The sequence below is a fragment of the Siphateles boraxobius genome, unplaced genomic scaffold, assembly GCF_051911475.1.
Source record: "Siphateles boraxobius isolate OS27281-9 unplaced genomic scaffold, OSU_SipBor_1 22, whole genome shotgun sequence".
Taxonomy (NCBI): domain Eukaryota; kingdom Metazoa; phylum Chordata; class Actinopteri; order Cypriniformes; family Leuciscidae; genus Siphateles; species Siphateles boraxobius.
Window position 1 is genome coordinate 19,486,753 of NW_027508833.1, and position 14,895 is coordinate 19,501,647.

General features: G+C 37.4%; 1 protein-coding gene across 1 annotated transcript in view; it reads right to left on the reverse strand.

Annotated features, from left to right (window-relative positions):
• The window catches only part of smyd3 (SET and MYND domain containing 3), a 202,840-nt gene that overhangs the window by 62,259 nt on the left and 125,686 nt on the right, over positions 1–14,895 (reverse strand). The window lies entirely within an intron of this gene.

A 14,895-nucleotide genomic window follows, 5' to 3' on the forward strand; every position in this document is an offset into this window, starting at 1 on the left:
ATTCCTTTGGTGCTCTTCTCGTGGTAGTCAAAAATGGTTTAAATTTTTTTTTTTTTTCAATGAAATGGATGTACTATATTTTAGATTGATAATTTTTTTTTAATTTAAAATGTTCTATTTTTAGAGGATTTTATGGTATTAAATTATATTTATAAAGTAGTTATAATCCATGTATTAACTTTTTGAGCATAGACCTGAAAATGAAATTTCCAAATTAAACTGTCTTTCTATAATGATTTGAAGCACAGACTTAAACTGTCCTAAACTGTCTATCTTGAATGATTTGAAGCACAGACTTAAGTTTGGTCTATTTTTTAAAGACTACACATGGCAGAATATTGCTGAACTTAAAAAAAAGTTATGGAATTTTGCTTTTATTGTTATGAAAAATGCACAAAAATACTATTTTCCATTTTTATGAAATATATATGCTCCAAAACACGTTTACCTCTAAACTGTGAGAAAAGCAAAGCCATAAATCTAAGCAACTTGTGTTCCAAATTTGAGCTTAATATCTCAAACAAGATCTTTTAGTAAGATTTTGTTTGGGCACAGTATACTGTTTCCACTAGATGAAATTCGTTTCCCATTCATTTCCAATATGGTTATTTTTGACCATAAGTAGTAAAAGAGTGACTTTTTTTTTCCAGGACCATTTAACCTTTTCAGATTATGTCCATTCATTTTTATTTTTTGTGTTCACATAGCAAGTGCCGTAACCTTTACCAAGTTTCGTACCATCTATCATTGAGACTGCATTATAATATTCATACACACAAGCATAGCAACCCCAGCTTTCACCCAATCGATCGCAAACATCACCTCATTCTCAATGAAGAGCTTCAAACTCTAGCTAATGCAAATCAATTTAAATACACTGAAGAACAGCATCACGCAAACAAGAAAGAAATGAAATAGTTGACAGGCAAAAGCAAAACATATTTCTGGCAAATGCCCAACTAATTAATGACTAATATATGTGTGGAGCTGCTGGGAAGACTGGCGGCTCTTCATGTGGCGCCATTGCAGAGTCTTTCATGTGGGGAGCGTGAGATGGGGTTCAAAAGGTGTGACTGAACGACTGCTTGGTTGCAATCTCACTGACGACAGTTTGAAGTGTGTGTTTGTGTGCATATAGCATGTCTGAGGTCTGGCATCTCACTACACGTATCTGCACTACACAATAGAGAAGTGGATCCACACTCACCCTATTTCAGTTACATGCCACTTCATTATTCACATATTGTTTTCTACATTCTGAAAATAAAAAAAGCATGTAAAGACGGACAAATGACCTCTCGTGCTTTCAACAGGATCCAAAAAACAAACATGGACTTGAACTAGATGATGTGGGATAAATAAGTCAACGTGAAACCATCCAGATCTGAATGCAAAAAAGTGTTAACATCTGCCCAAGTAAATGCAAGGAGACTCTGTTCTACATTAAAACACACTGACACTGTATTCATTTACATTTGCTTTGGCAAGTAGTGAAGTTCTCAGAGCAATTTGATCAAAGAGACATACTGCAGGGACAAGCAAAGAAGGGTCACCCACACAAAAATCCGTTCATAAGTTTGCATACCCTTGCTTATTGTGTGTCATTACCTGGATGATCCACAACCTGGATGTTTTGTGATAGATGTTCATGAGTCCATAATTTTCAAGCACCTTCTGCATATTTGAACCCTTTACAGCAGTGACTGTATGGTTTTGAGATCCATCTTTTCACACTGAGGACTTATACACAATATACAAAAGCTAAAAACATTCCCTGATGCTCAAGGAGGAAACACGATGCATTAAAATTATGGTTCACTCAAAAATGTAAATTCTGTCATTAATCACTCACCCTCACCCACATTGATCAACGGACATAAACAGAAGCTTAACCGAACCTGCCTTATGCGTGAGAACAAACCTCAGTTCTTTCGGAAGCTCAAACAGGCTGCGTAACACTAGAATGAACCTTATTGGTTCTTACGGAAGCTCTAACGTGCTGCGTAACACAAGAATGAACCTTATTGGTTCTTACGGAAGCTCTAACGTGCTGCGCAACACTAGAATTAACCTTATTGGTTCTTACAGAAGCTCTAACGTGCTGCATAACACTAGAATTAACCTTATTGGTTCTTACGGAAGCTCTAACGTGCTGCGTAACACTAGAATTAACCTTATTGGTTCTTGCGGAAGCTCAAACGTACTGCGTAACATGAGAATGAACCTCATTGGTTCTTGCGGAAGCTCAAACGTACTGCGTAACATGAGAATGAACCTCATTGGTTCTTGCGGAAGCTCAAACGTGCTGCGTAACATGAGAATGAACCTCATTGGTTCTTGCGGAAGCTCAAACGTGCTGTGTAACATGATAATGAACTTCATTGGTTCTTGCGGAAGCTCAAACGTGCTGCGTATCACAAGAATTAACCTTATTGGTTTTTACGGAAGCTCTAACGTGCTGCATAACACAAGAATTAACCTCATTGGTTCTTGCGGAAGCTCAAACGTGCTGCCTAACACTAGAATTAACCATATTGGTTCTTACGGAAGCTCTAACGTGCTGCGTAACACTAGAATTAACCTTATTGGTTCTTACGGAAGCTCTAACGTGCTGCATAACACAAGAATTAACCTCATTGGTTCTTACGGAAGCTCTAACGTGCTGCGCAACACTAGAATTAACCATATTGGTTCTTACGGAAGCTCTAACGTGCTGCATAACACAAGAATTAACCTCATTGGTTCTTGCGGAAGCTCAAACGTGCTGCCTAACACAAGAATTAACCTTATTGGTTCTTGCGGAAGCTCAAACGTGCTGCGTAACATGAGAATGAACCTCATTGGTTCTTGCGGAAGCTCAAACGTGCTGCGTAACATGAGAATGAACCTCATTGGTTCTTGCGGAAGCTCAAACGTGCTGTGTAACATGAGAATGAACTTCATTGGTTCTTGCAGAAGCTCAAACGTGCTGCGTAACATGAGAATGAACCTCACTGGTTCTTGCGAAAGCTCAAACATGCTGCGTAACACAAGAATTAACCTTATTGGTTCTTGCGGAAGCTCAAACGTGCTGCGTAACATGAGAATGAACCTCATTGGTTCTTGCGGAAGCTCAAACGTGCTGCGTAACATGAGAATGAACCTCATTGGTTCTTGTGGAATCTCAAACGTGCTGCGTAACATGAGAATTAACCTCAGTGGTTCTTGCGGAAGCTCAAACGTGCTGCGTAACACAATAATTAACCTTTTGGTTCTTGCGGAAGCTCAAACGTGCAGCGTAACATGAGAATGAACTTCATTGGTTCTTGCAGAAGCTCAAACGTGCTGCGTAACATGAGAATGAACCTCACTGGTTCTTGCGAAAGCTCAAACATGCTGCGTAACACAAGAATTAACCTTATTGGTTCTTGCGGAAGCTCAAATGTGCTGCGTAACATGAGAACGAACCTCATTGGTTCTTGCGAAGCCCAAATGTGATGCATAACACGAGAATGAACCTCATTGGTTCTTGTGCGTCAAGCGTTTATCACAAATCATGTCTGAGTTGATGAATGTTTATATGTGAAAAAAAGCCTAAATTCAATGTTCATCATAAAAAGAGATCATGTCTCTTCAGAAAATTTGGATTAAACTGCATATGGATTCGTTTTACGAACTCTTTATAAACTTTCTGAAGTCAAAGTAGTAGTTGCGTAGCTGCCAGAAACAGAATATTTACCATATAACATACCAGACAGAAATCAATTAGATTTCATTTAAAAATATCTTCATTTGTGTTCCGAAGATGAACGAAAGTCTTACGGGTTTGGAACGACATGAGGGTGAGTAATTAATGACAGAATTTTAATTTTTGGGTGAACTAACCCTTTAAGAGTAGGGGGGTGTAAACTTGAATCAGATGATCATGGTAAAATGTACTTTTTGTGTGTTGTGGGAAAAGTAGTACTAAACGAAAAAAGAAAAAAAAACATGCTCACATATACACATCCCATTATGATACCCCATGTTGAACATGTAAAGTCAGAGCAGCCATCCGTTCTGAACTGGAGAACAGATATTCTGTAGAGCTCAGTAACTCAAAAGCACTGTGCTGTACTGACATCACACCAACTGTACTGCAGACCTGTTATTCAATGGTGTGAATCACTTCTCTGCATTTCCTGCCAGTATGCGCCATCTGCACACACAACACATCACGCTCAGAGTAAATGGTGAAGTTGTTTTTGAACTTTTTATGACTTTTAATGGAGAAATTATACTGGCAGAGTTTTGAGGGCATTATGTAACAGCACTGATGCAGATGGAGCAAATTCCCTCAAAAACACTGTGTTCCATATCATCTTATCTCTAAATAAATACATTAATTAATTTCAAACCTCTGTATTTTCCATGTCTTAATATCTCTAGGTCAGGTTGGTTCAGCAGGGATTATGTGCATTCGCTTTTACAATGGAAAACTTGAACCAAAACAATGTAACTCGAATGGAAACGCAAGTCATATCCAGAACTTGGCAGGAAAAAAAATGCAAAGGTCTTGCATTTAGAGAGTCATTGGTCAGAATCGCACACTTGCATCTGCACTGGAAACACCTCAAAATACTAAACACCCCAGTTCATACACATTCTAGCAAACTACACAATGAAGAAGCAATGATGCTATATACCAGGGGGGGTTTCCTCCGAGGAGGCAAGGGAGGCAGTGCCTCCTTAAAAAAAATTGGGTAAGAAACAATCAAAATTACATAATAAAACAATGCATATATTAAAAAATGTGACATTACAAAGTGTATAAATCACTTGTTTTTCTAAAGTAATCTGTCCAACAGTGACACCAGCAGTTAAAGTTACAGTGTGACTCCGTGAATCTTGCCTCTACTGAGCCCATTGACTTTTAAAAAGACACCCTAAAGCGTGTGCTGGGTTTGATGGTGGGGGTTTGTTGAGAATGAATGGGGGAAAGTCACATGAGAGGAGGCAATACCTCCATCACACTATGATTGGTTATGGTTGAATATGATTGGTCCGCCTCCTGTTTTCCTGAGCGTTCGCGAATTGGTCTGAATGAACAAAATAATGGCGTTAATGGGAAGACTAACCCAATGTCTGTTAACCCATACATCACCAGGTGTTATTACTCATTTTTGACCAACAGGACCCAGCAGGTCCAAGTGAACCAGACATTATCTGAGTGTAAAGTCATCAATACAGTTGTTCCGCAAGGATGTGTGAGTTCTCCCATTCTGTTTACATTATACATTACACAATTGTACAAGCAGTCATCCCAGCACTTTTATTGTCAAGTTTTTGAATGCAACTGCCATCTTGGGACATATGGATATAGACACTGACAGTTCTGGCTATAGTTTGGAGGTTAAAAAGTGTGTACAATGGTGTGAGGACCATCATCTCATTGTAAATACTAAGAAAACAGAAGAAATGATTTTTGATCCAGAACATCTGGGGGACCATACTCCATTACTGGCCCATAACATTTGTATTACACAGGTTAATTCTAACAAATTTGAGGGTGTACCTGACTGTAATTTGTCTTGGAATGCCCATGTGAGTTCTGTATGCACTAGTATCCAACAGCGACTCAACTTCTTGCGAAAACTCGGGGTGTTTTGGGGTGGACAGAGGATATTGATGTTATTTTATCATGCTGGGATTGAGAGTGTATTACGTTACAGAATCATAGCTTGGTTTGGTAGCATATCAGTTAAGTTAAAAATCACAAATAGATTGGTTCACACAGCAATGAAAGTGATGGGCTGAGGAAGCATTTATCTTTTTGTGTCTGTTACTGCACTATAATTGTATGTATTTTATGTGGCAGCTTTTGTGTCCAAAACAAATTTCCCTAGGGACAAATAAAGTAATCTTGAATATTTAATCTAGAAGACTAATTAAAAAGTAGGTAAACAATTCACCGACCTACTGTAGATATCACCAGTTCATGTCCCATCAAAATCAAACGTGAAAAGCCTGAAAACATGATGACTGCCACTGCAATATATATACTCTGAAGAACATACATACTCTGAACACCCTCTATAAGAGACACCAAGCTTTTTAACAGTAGTATAAAAGCCCAGTTCATGGATACATACATTGGTCACACTGGCTTTGTCTGCCAGGACAGAAAGGGCACTAAACAAGCATAATGATCAGTTGCAAAACCGTCAGCATGGCCGGCTGAGCGTACTGACACAAAAGCACAAGGCTGTTACTGTCAGCCCAAAAAAATGCCAGCCACACCGAAAGACACGCAACTCAAAGCCCTACTGCAAACGCTCCCTGGACAGCAACCATAACTCTGTCAGAGCTCATCAAAAACACAGAGAATCCCTAGGAAATAGAACAGTGCACATCTTTGTCCGAAGGCTGTTTTACATGCACTGAAACGCTGCCCCTCAAAAATACAGAAAAGAAAAGAAGAGAGACATGGCCAACAACAGAATTACATTAGAACAACAACATCGTCTCCCCTCTGTCTCATCAGCACACCTGCTTTCTACTACAGGGATCAAAGCAGGAAGTTCCATCTCAATGGCAGGATCCAAGCGAGATGGAGAGGATGGCTGGTTTCGAGAAGGCCACTCAATATAATAAATAGGTTTTTGTTCTCGTCTGGCCCTCCCCTCAGATCTGCAATGCAGCCCAGGGGTCTCGCAGCGCTCATAGACCTGAGTCGCGAGAGGTGTTTTTCAGAGGAATCTAACACGGCAGGTCTCAGAGAGAATGTCTTTAATCACAGGCTGTCTTCTCTTTCCACCAGAGGTGCGAACACTGGGAACAAATCTATACATTTGTAGCCTTTGGGGGAACATTAGGTTTCTGACTTGGGCTAATTTTTCTTTATACAATCTTGGAAGAAAATTAAATTGTGTCACAAGGGGTTTTTCAATTCTTTTCTCACTTTATACAGAATTAAAAGGTCAATATAAAGTGAACGGAAAGCTCTATAGAGGATTTCAGCCATGCAAAAACACGCAATATAGTTACAGCTATGATGATAAAAAAAACAGCTAATGTATTCACCACTGCACAAAACCCATAACGAATGAATATTAACCTACTGTATATAACTGTATCTTGTGATGGAAGGATGGTACAAGGATGGCATAAATTATTTTAAAAAATCATAACAATTACCATGTTTAACACTATGAAAAGTTTAACAAATAGTAAAATAAATGTAACCCATATTGTGTAAATACGGTACATTTTCCCATAGTAAATGTTTAAAATGTCATTCTCACCACCAACAATTTCATCACAGAATGCCATTAAATAATACATGATCTGACATGTGAATGACATTGTTGTAGGAATGTTCATTAATTTCAGGGAAATGAATGAATGAATTAACTAACGAGAAACAAACAAACAAATTGCTGTCTATATGGCGCAGATATGGCGCAGATTTATTAAATAAATAATATTTATATATTAAATATATATATTTAATATATATATGAGTTAAATAAAGCGTGTGGTAAACATAACTTGACAATACTTTGACGTTTTGTTCTTTAACATATACTGTAAAACTGCACACACTCACACCTCAAACTGTCTTATCTAGTTACTTATTAAAGACGTATGTTTTCAAAAATGAACATAACTGCTTCAAAATTCACGTTTTCACTATGGGAATGTGTATTTTACACTGTAGACTAAAACGTCAAAGTATTGTCAAGTTATGTTTACTATAGGGTTTATTCAGATTAAAAAAAAGAAAAAAAGAAGGAAAATCTTGAAGGAACCAGTGATGAATTAGACTTCAGGGTTCTGACGTCATACCTGCACCACTTTATTGCAAATTAGATCATTAAAAAAAAAAAAAATGTTTAACTAATTTGTCTGAGGTTTTGTCCAAAGTCCACATGTCCAAAATTGCTTATAGTTGAAGAATCACCCAGTTATGAGTTGTAAAAAGTGTACACAGCTTCATCAAGATCATAATTACAAATTCACTCCCATTTGCCCAAATATGTAAAAGCAATGTAGTGGCTAAAGGTTAACTAGTGAACTCTACAATAATTTTTAGTACTGCCTAGTGTGCTTTCTTTGTTCCTCAACATTTTAGAGTACATATAAATTAATTTATGATAATATTATCATTATTATATGTAATTTACAACCAAACACATGTAAACATATTTGCCAAATAACTAGTAATAACTAGTCATTTCTAAGTCCAAAGATTTGAAATCTGAGATATATTTAATGATGTTTCATTAACAAAGTCCGGGAGGAGCATGTTCAAATAATCTATCCAATCAACTCGTCATCAGCAATTACCACGTCTGTCCTACACAGTCGACTCACCGACAATCCTCGACAGTTTTCAGCATCCCTCCATCACCCCGACCCGTCACTCTTGGTTTGTTGAGTGCCAGGTGCCCTACCACAGCCAGGAATATGGTGGGAGTATTCTGGGTTCGGGCCAAATTCCAAACTCGGAGCCCTCTCCTCGGACAGCACGCCAAATACGCATACCCTTTATTCTATCTGACTGATTTGTAAATGTGAACTTGTGAATGATAATTCTGACACAAGGGAATTTGGGGCAGCCGTGGCCTAATGGTTAGAGTCAGACTGGTAACCCGAAGGTTGTGGGTTTGATTCTCAATTCTCATTCACAGGAAATGACTGAGGTGCAGTCAATTGCTAATCGCTCCACGGGGCACCACAACAAAAAATGGCTGCCCACTGCTCCGGATGTGTGTGTCCACGGTTTGCAGTATGTGTGCATTCACTACTCACTACTCCTAATCTGTGTCCACTAACTTGGATGGGTTCAATGCAGAGGACAAATACCATACTTGGCACATACATGTCACTTTCACTCACTTTTCGACACATATAAAACACTTGAGATTGCAGTAATCACACATTCTTCCTCCAATATTTAAATAAATGTTTTTTCCTTAAAGTATTTCATCCATCCCCAGTCCTGAATACATGACGACATTCTCGCTAAAAAGCTAATTCAAATAGGCGTGTGCACTTGATTTCCTGCGGTACACAGGTACTTCCTGTGGATGGCTTTGTCTTTGTATCCCAGCATGCCTGTTTGCCCTCCTTATCTAAATGCAGAACAACACACATACCTGGTTATGTTTGTACGAGGGCTATTCAATCTCAGCGGTAAGTCTTACGCCATTAGGCAGCACAACTGTTATTAAATGGCTAGGGAAGGAAGCTGGGAAAAACAACCAATTAAACCAACAAGAGGAGTGCTGGCTAGTTTAGATGCATTAAACGCCTCCAAATCTTTCTTTGTCCTCCCAGACGAAATCCACCGGCTGTAAGAAGCACTCAAGCACAGCGTCAACATCTGCAGTTCAGACTGGGGTCCTCGCTGGATGGCGTACACCCTCGGTCACCTCCAGGAGAACATCTTTAATAAGAGCAAGCAGTTTGAGGCAGAGATGTGTTCATTACAGAAGACCAATTTAAAAAAATAAATAAAAAACGGGCCATTAGTGAGTATTTACAGAGTGCTAATACTATGGGGATACATGATTTTCTTGCCTCTCTTTTGGGAGTACAGGGCGATCTGCCAACAATGTTAATGTAGGTTTGGAGCAGGCACAGTGCCCGATGTTATAAATAAAGGTTGCTTGTGTGGTTGGATGAATGGTAGATACCATTTAAGGTTAGTCTACATGAGGGAGGATTTGAGCTTTCTAAAATAAGGAGATGAGGAGAGGGGTTTGTTTATCTTACTGACTCGTCTCATACAAAAACACTATAGTAAGATCTGACCTCTCACACCCAGAGCAACCTGTACTAAAGATGATGAGGCGTTATACAGTAAATAGATAGTTATACAGTTAAATAGAAACATTATGAATAAAGTATCTTTTAAAGAAAAATAAATGTTATATATATATATATATATATATATATATATATATATTAGTGGTGGGCATAGATTCATTTTTTTAATCTAGATTAATCTCACTGTAATCTTGGAATTAATCTAGATTAATCTAGATTAAAATGGCTCATTTGAATTCTGCCGAAGGCATTCAGAATATGTGTGCAACCCAAATAAATAACCTCCCAGGTAAGATGGGCAGGGGCGGAGCTAGACTCTCAGTACAGTGGGGGCGGAGCTTCATCAAGGGGCCCTCTACTACCAAGTAATTTTAAAATTAAAACCGAAAAAAAAAGTAAGATATCTGATGAATGCATATGTAATAATGTGTCACTTGTTGAGCCAATTAAGCTTATGTTAAATAAAACACAAAGACTATCTCGTTCTTTTCTTTTTAATGCGCCCGATTTATATTTTCTCTCCATTTTCGTAACTATTCTCTACATTATACATTCGCACCTCACGTCAGCCACTGTAGGCTACTCGTGAGGAAAGTAGGCCTACCTTATACGCTGTGTTTCGGTTCATTTATGACTCACAAGACAAGCTAGAGTTCACGCGCCGGCGCCTCCGGGTCGTGATTATCTATTGTCTGCTATATTTACTTGTTATTTATTAAATCCAGGCAATTGGTTGATGAAACATTGATTAAGATTAAGATACAATTAATACAAAAACGAAATTCACCTTAGTGAAACGCTTTTGCTTTATGTTTGATGTGAAAGTTTTAATGCAGTCTTTCAGTGCCGCTTTCAGACCGCTCACGTCCGTAACAGGGAACTGTCACGTAACATTGTTTTTCCCTCATAAATGCGTACACGAAAAATAAGACAAAATTAATATTTTATGTTCTGTGGAGAGCCAACCCTTCTTCATCCGGTGGGTAGTATTACTTTTTGTACTTTTGCTACCTAAAAGTTAAAGTTTTTTTGTGTCACATCCGTTACAGATGTGTATTTCCCTCATATTAAATATAAAACGCAGAATGATATTTTTCTAATGCCTTTATTAAGGGAGTATGGATAAACAGACGTTTCAATATTGGTATTAAATGCCCCCTAGTGCAATTCGGCTAGGTATACATCTGTGCTAAAATATCAAGGTGAAAGTCATCAGCTGCCAACCCAACTTTGAGAATAGATTAACAGCGATATTTTTTTTATCGCCCGGTAAGAGTCTCACGTTAACGCAGCACATTAACGCCCAGCACATTAAAAGCACATTAATTAATAATATTAATATAATATATATATATATACATACATAAATAAATAATTAAGAACTAAAGCTTTTAAATAGCAAACAAGATCATTCAAACAGTGTTTTAATTAATCTCCATTTTATTTATTGGACTTTTTTAAATTTTTAATGGATATTATATTACTCAGAATAACAATCTATAAACTTTATGTATAGTTTTCACTTCAATCTCTTGATCCGTTCAGACATCAGAGTTTAGGGTACGTTTACATGACAACGATGTACTATTCCTTTCTGGGGTTTTTTTGCATACAGACACCAACGTTGTCAAATCGTTCTCCGTTCACACGGATCCACGAAAAAAACCAAAAAACAATGTATTATTCATCCCAGGCCAGTAGTTGGAGTTGTCAGTTTGTAAAGAAACACTACGCCCCTACAGACTAAACTTGTAATACGCATGACGTCACCATTTTCCCAAATTCACGTTTTTGTAGTTTACGCAGAGATGACAAGGGTATCGTTTTCAAAAACGTTCACTTTGAATCCTGTTTTCAAATGTATGCATTTTCAGGGCCTCAAAACGCCATTGTCGTGTAAATGAACGGCCAAAACGCATTAAAGGTTTTTCGTTTTTAGTTGAAAATAATGTAGTGTAAACAGCCCCTTAGTCTCATTTCCCAAGGAAACACATTTTGCAGAATGAATCAGTCACACAGCCTGTGCCTGTCTGTGTATGTGCATCTCGTGTTTGTCTCAGTGTGATAGAGTGTGAGAAACAGCAGGCTTCTTTCACATGATGGCATCTCCACCTGTCTGCTCTGACATCTAGGTTCCATGTGACATCCGTAGCCCATGGCGACAGGACCTGAGACTCCTAGACACACACTCCATCTGCAGTCTGTGTGTGAAGCACCAAGATTAAAATGATCAAAATCCATCCGTAACGGACCTAAAAAAAAATATCTCACATTCCCACACCCTGCCTGCTGACCTTTACCACTGTAGGAACTACTGTGAAATTGGTTTTGTGGTATTTCCCCTATAAAGGTAAAAAAAAAAAAAAAAGGATTGGCTCCTAATCGTGCCTTTGTTGGGTGACTATGTGAAGGGAGAAGCATTAAGAATTGCCTGGTGCAACATTTTTTTATATTATTTTTTACTAAGACTTAGGTGTGTTTTTGTCATTAAGGACTGCAGTCTGTCTGTGCAGGATTGGTTTATTCTTGCATGTGTTGTGTACATAAGAACTGTTGTGGTGTTGAGCTCTAATCTCTGCGGTCTGCAGCAGCTCAGGTATGTCTCACCTGATAGTATAGCACTTCACTGCACAGTCTGGTGTGAAGAGATGATCCATGACTGTAAGATCAAACCACCAAACGGTTGTACGCACGCACGCACGCACACACAATAATTACATGATTTAAAATAATAATTTGAAAGTTTAAATAGATTTTTTATTAATTATTAAAAAATTTAATTAATATATAAATTATTTAAAATATACAAATAAATAAACAAAAAAATAAATACATAAGTTAAAAAAATAATAAAAATGCATTTAAATAAAAAATGAAGATAGAAGATAAATAGACAGAGACAGATAAATTCTGTGTGTGTGTGTGTGTGTGTGTGTGTGTGTGTGTGTGTGTGTGTGTGTGTGTGTGTGTGTGTGTGTGTGTGTGTGTGTGTGTGTGTGTGTGTGTGTGTGTGTGTGTAAATATGCATGCACTGCACACACTATAAATAAAGAGCCACTGTCAGTCATGTGTTATCAATGATGGGAATAAATCACACCCACAGCAGGGTGCGAGTGGAAAAATGGAATATCCATATCCTGCCAAAAATATCATATACTGCCACTGGATGAGATCCAATCCAAACTGTATGTATAAAGTAAAGCTACATAGATACACTGAATGAGATTCCTACAGAACATGTTATTTTAAGTCAGACTTCCAGCCAACAGTGTATACTTCAGTTAATGTAAATTTACAGTAATGCAGTGGTGAGACAGTCAGTCCTTGTAAATAAATACTGCATATTGCTATGCATACAGTTTATGATGTACAAATATATGGTGTATATCGACTTCAAATACAAAACAGACGGAAATCGTATTTCTTTGTATCCCCTGATGAAAATGCACCGGGATATATTTTACAACTCCCTACATTCTTGCTTAACTATATACTAGATCACAAAAAGTTAATACGATTACTATGAAATTGTCTTGAGGCTTAGAGTAAGAATAAAACTTCATGTGCATTGGCAACATGTACTTTTAGATTTATTATACCTCATCTTCACAGGAGTCTTATTTATGACCCCATGGACTCACTTTTAATACAGTTTTCCTTCTCATGCTGTGAAAGGGACATTTGTACTATGAAGACAAGGCTTAAAGCATTTTTAATACTGACTGAAACCAGAACAGACTTCATAAAATAAACTAAGAGAAATTATACTGTATACATGCGGCATGACTCAACGCAGGCATCATCAATTAGAGAAAAAGTCAGGAAGCACACTCACATTTTTTCACATGGTAAATCATGTTCTTATTGTGCGACTCATTAAATACATCACGTAGTATGTAATTAGCTCCTCAACAAAATATTTAGCTGCACTGTGTTCTTCATGAATAAATATTCTGCACAATGGAGCTGAATTTGACAATATGTTTTAGCAAGTTGAACTGTGATTAAGTTTAATAACAGTTTTCTGCACAGCCTGCATATAAAATACATTATAATGCATTACAATGCACAAACTATTGTTACATATAAAAAATTATAAATATTTTTCACAATTAATTTATAGATTACAATTGTTTAATTATATATAATGTTTTTATCATTTTAGAAAAAAGTATTTATTATACAGGTGAAACTCGAAAAATTAGAATATTGTGCAAAAGTTGAAATTTTGATGATTATGGCTTACAGCTTATGAAAACCCCAAATTCAAAATTTTAGAAAATTTGAATATTACATGAAATCAATAAAAACAAGGATTTTAAATACAGAAATGCGGGCCCTCTGAAAAGTATATATATATATATATATAATTAAAAAAGTAGATATATACTTATATATACTGGAAAAATTGTAATTCAGCTGTTCCAAACATAGCCTCATTTAGATATGCATAGACCTACCGTATTTTCTGGAATATAAGGGTGTGTTTACACTTGGCAGATTTCGTAAGATTAACGAACCCTGGTGCATTTGCTCTGTTAGTGTGGTTCATTTGAATAAATGTGAACGCTGCCATCCGAACCCATGGTGCCACCAAACAAGGGTACGGAGAAAAAATGGGTCTATGTCTGCTTCCAAACGAATTCTAGAGAGGTTTGACTGAAATATGAATACAACATGGCCACACACATGTAAACGAACCAAAAATGGGACATGATGTCACAAGTTGCGAGCCTGAAAAGGACAGAAAGGACAGCTGTTTTCTCTCATCATAGTCGCGATGTTGCCCATAAAAGTTCAGTACAGGCATCAGAACCGCTTCTCCTCGCAGCAGATCTTCATTTGTGTGTGTGTGATGGAGGGATTTCTGCTGCTGTTTTGACTCATTTACACATTATCTAAGCTCTTTACGAGTTCTCAGTTGGTCAAAATACCATCATATGTCGGCTACGCACATACAACGAGCGCATTAATCCTGGCACACAGCATGTTGGATGTTCGGTAAATTCGGTCTCAAAATACACGTAATAAATGCCGACCAATCAGGTTGTGAACATAATATCCCTTTGACTTTAGGTTCGGAATCTGTAAGTTTGTTGTTAA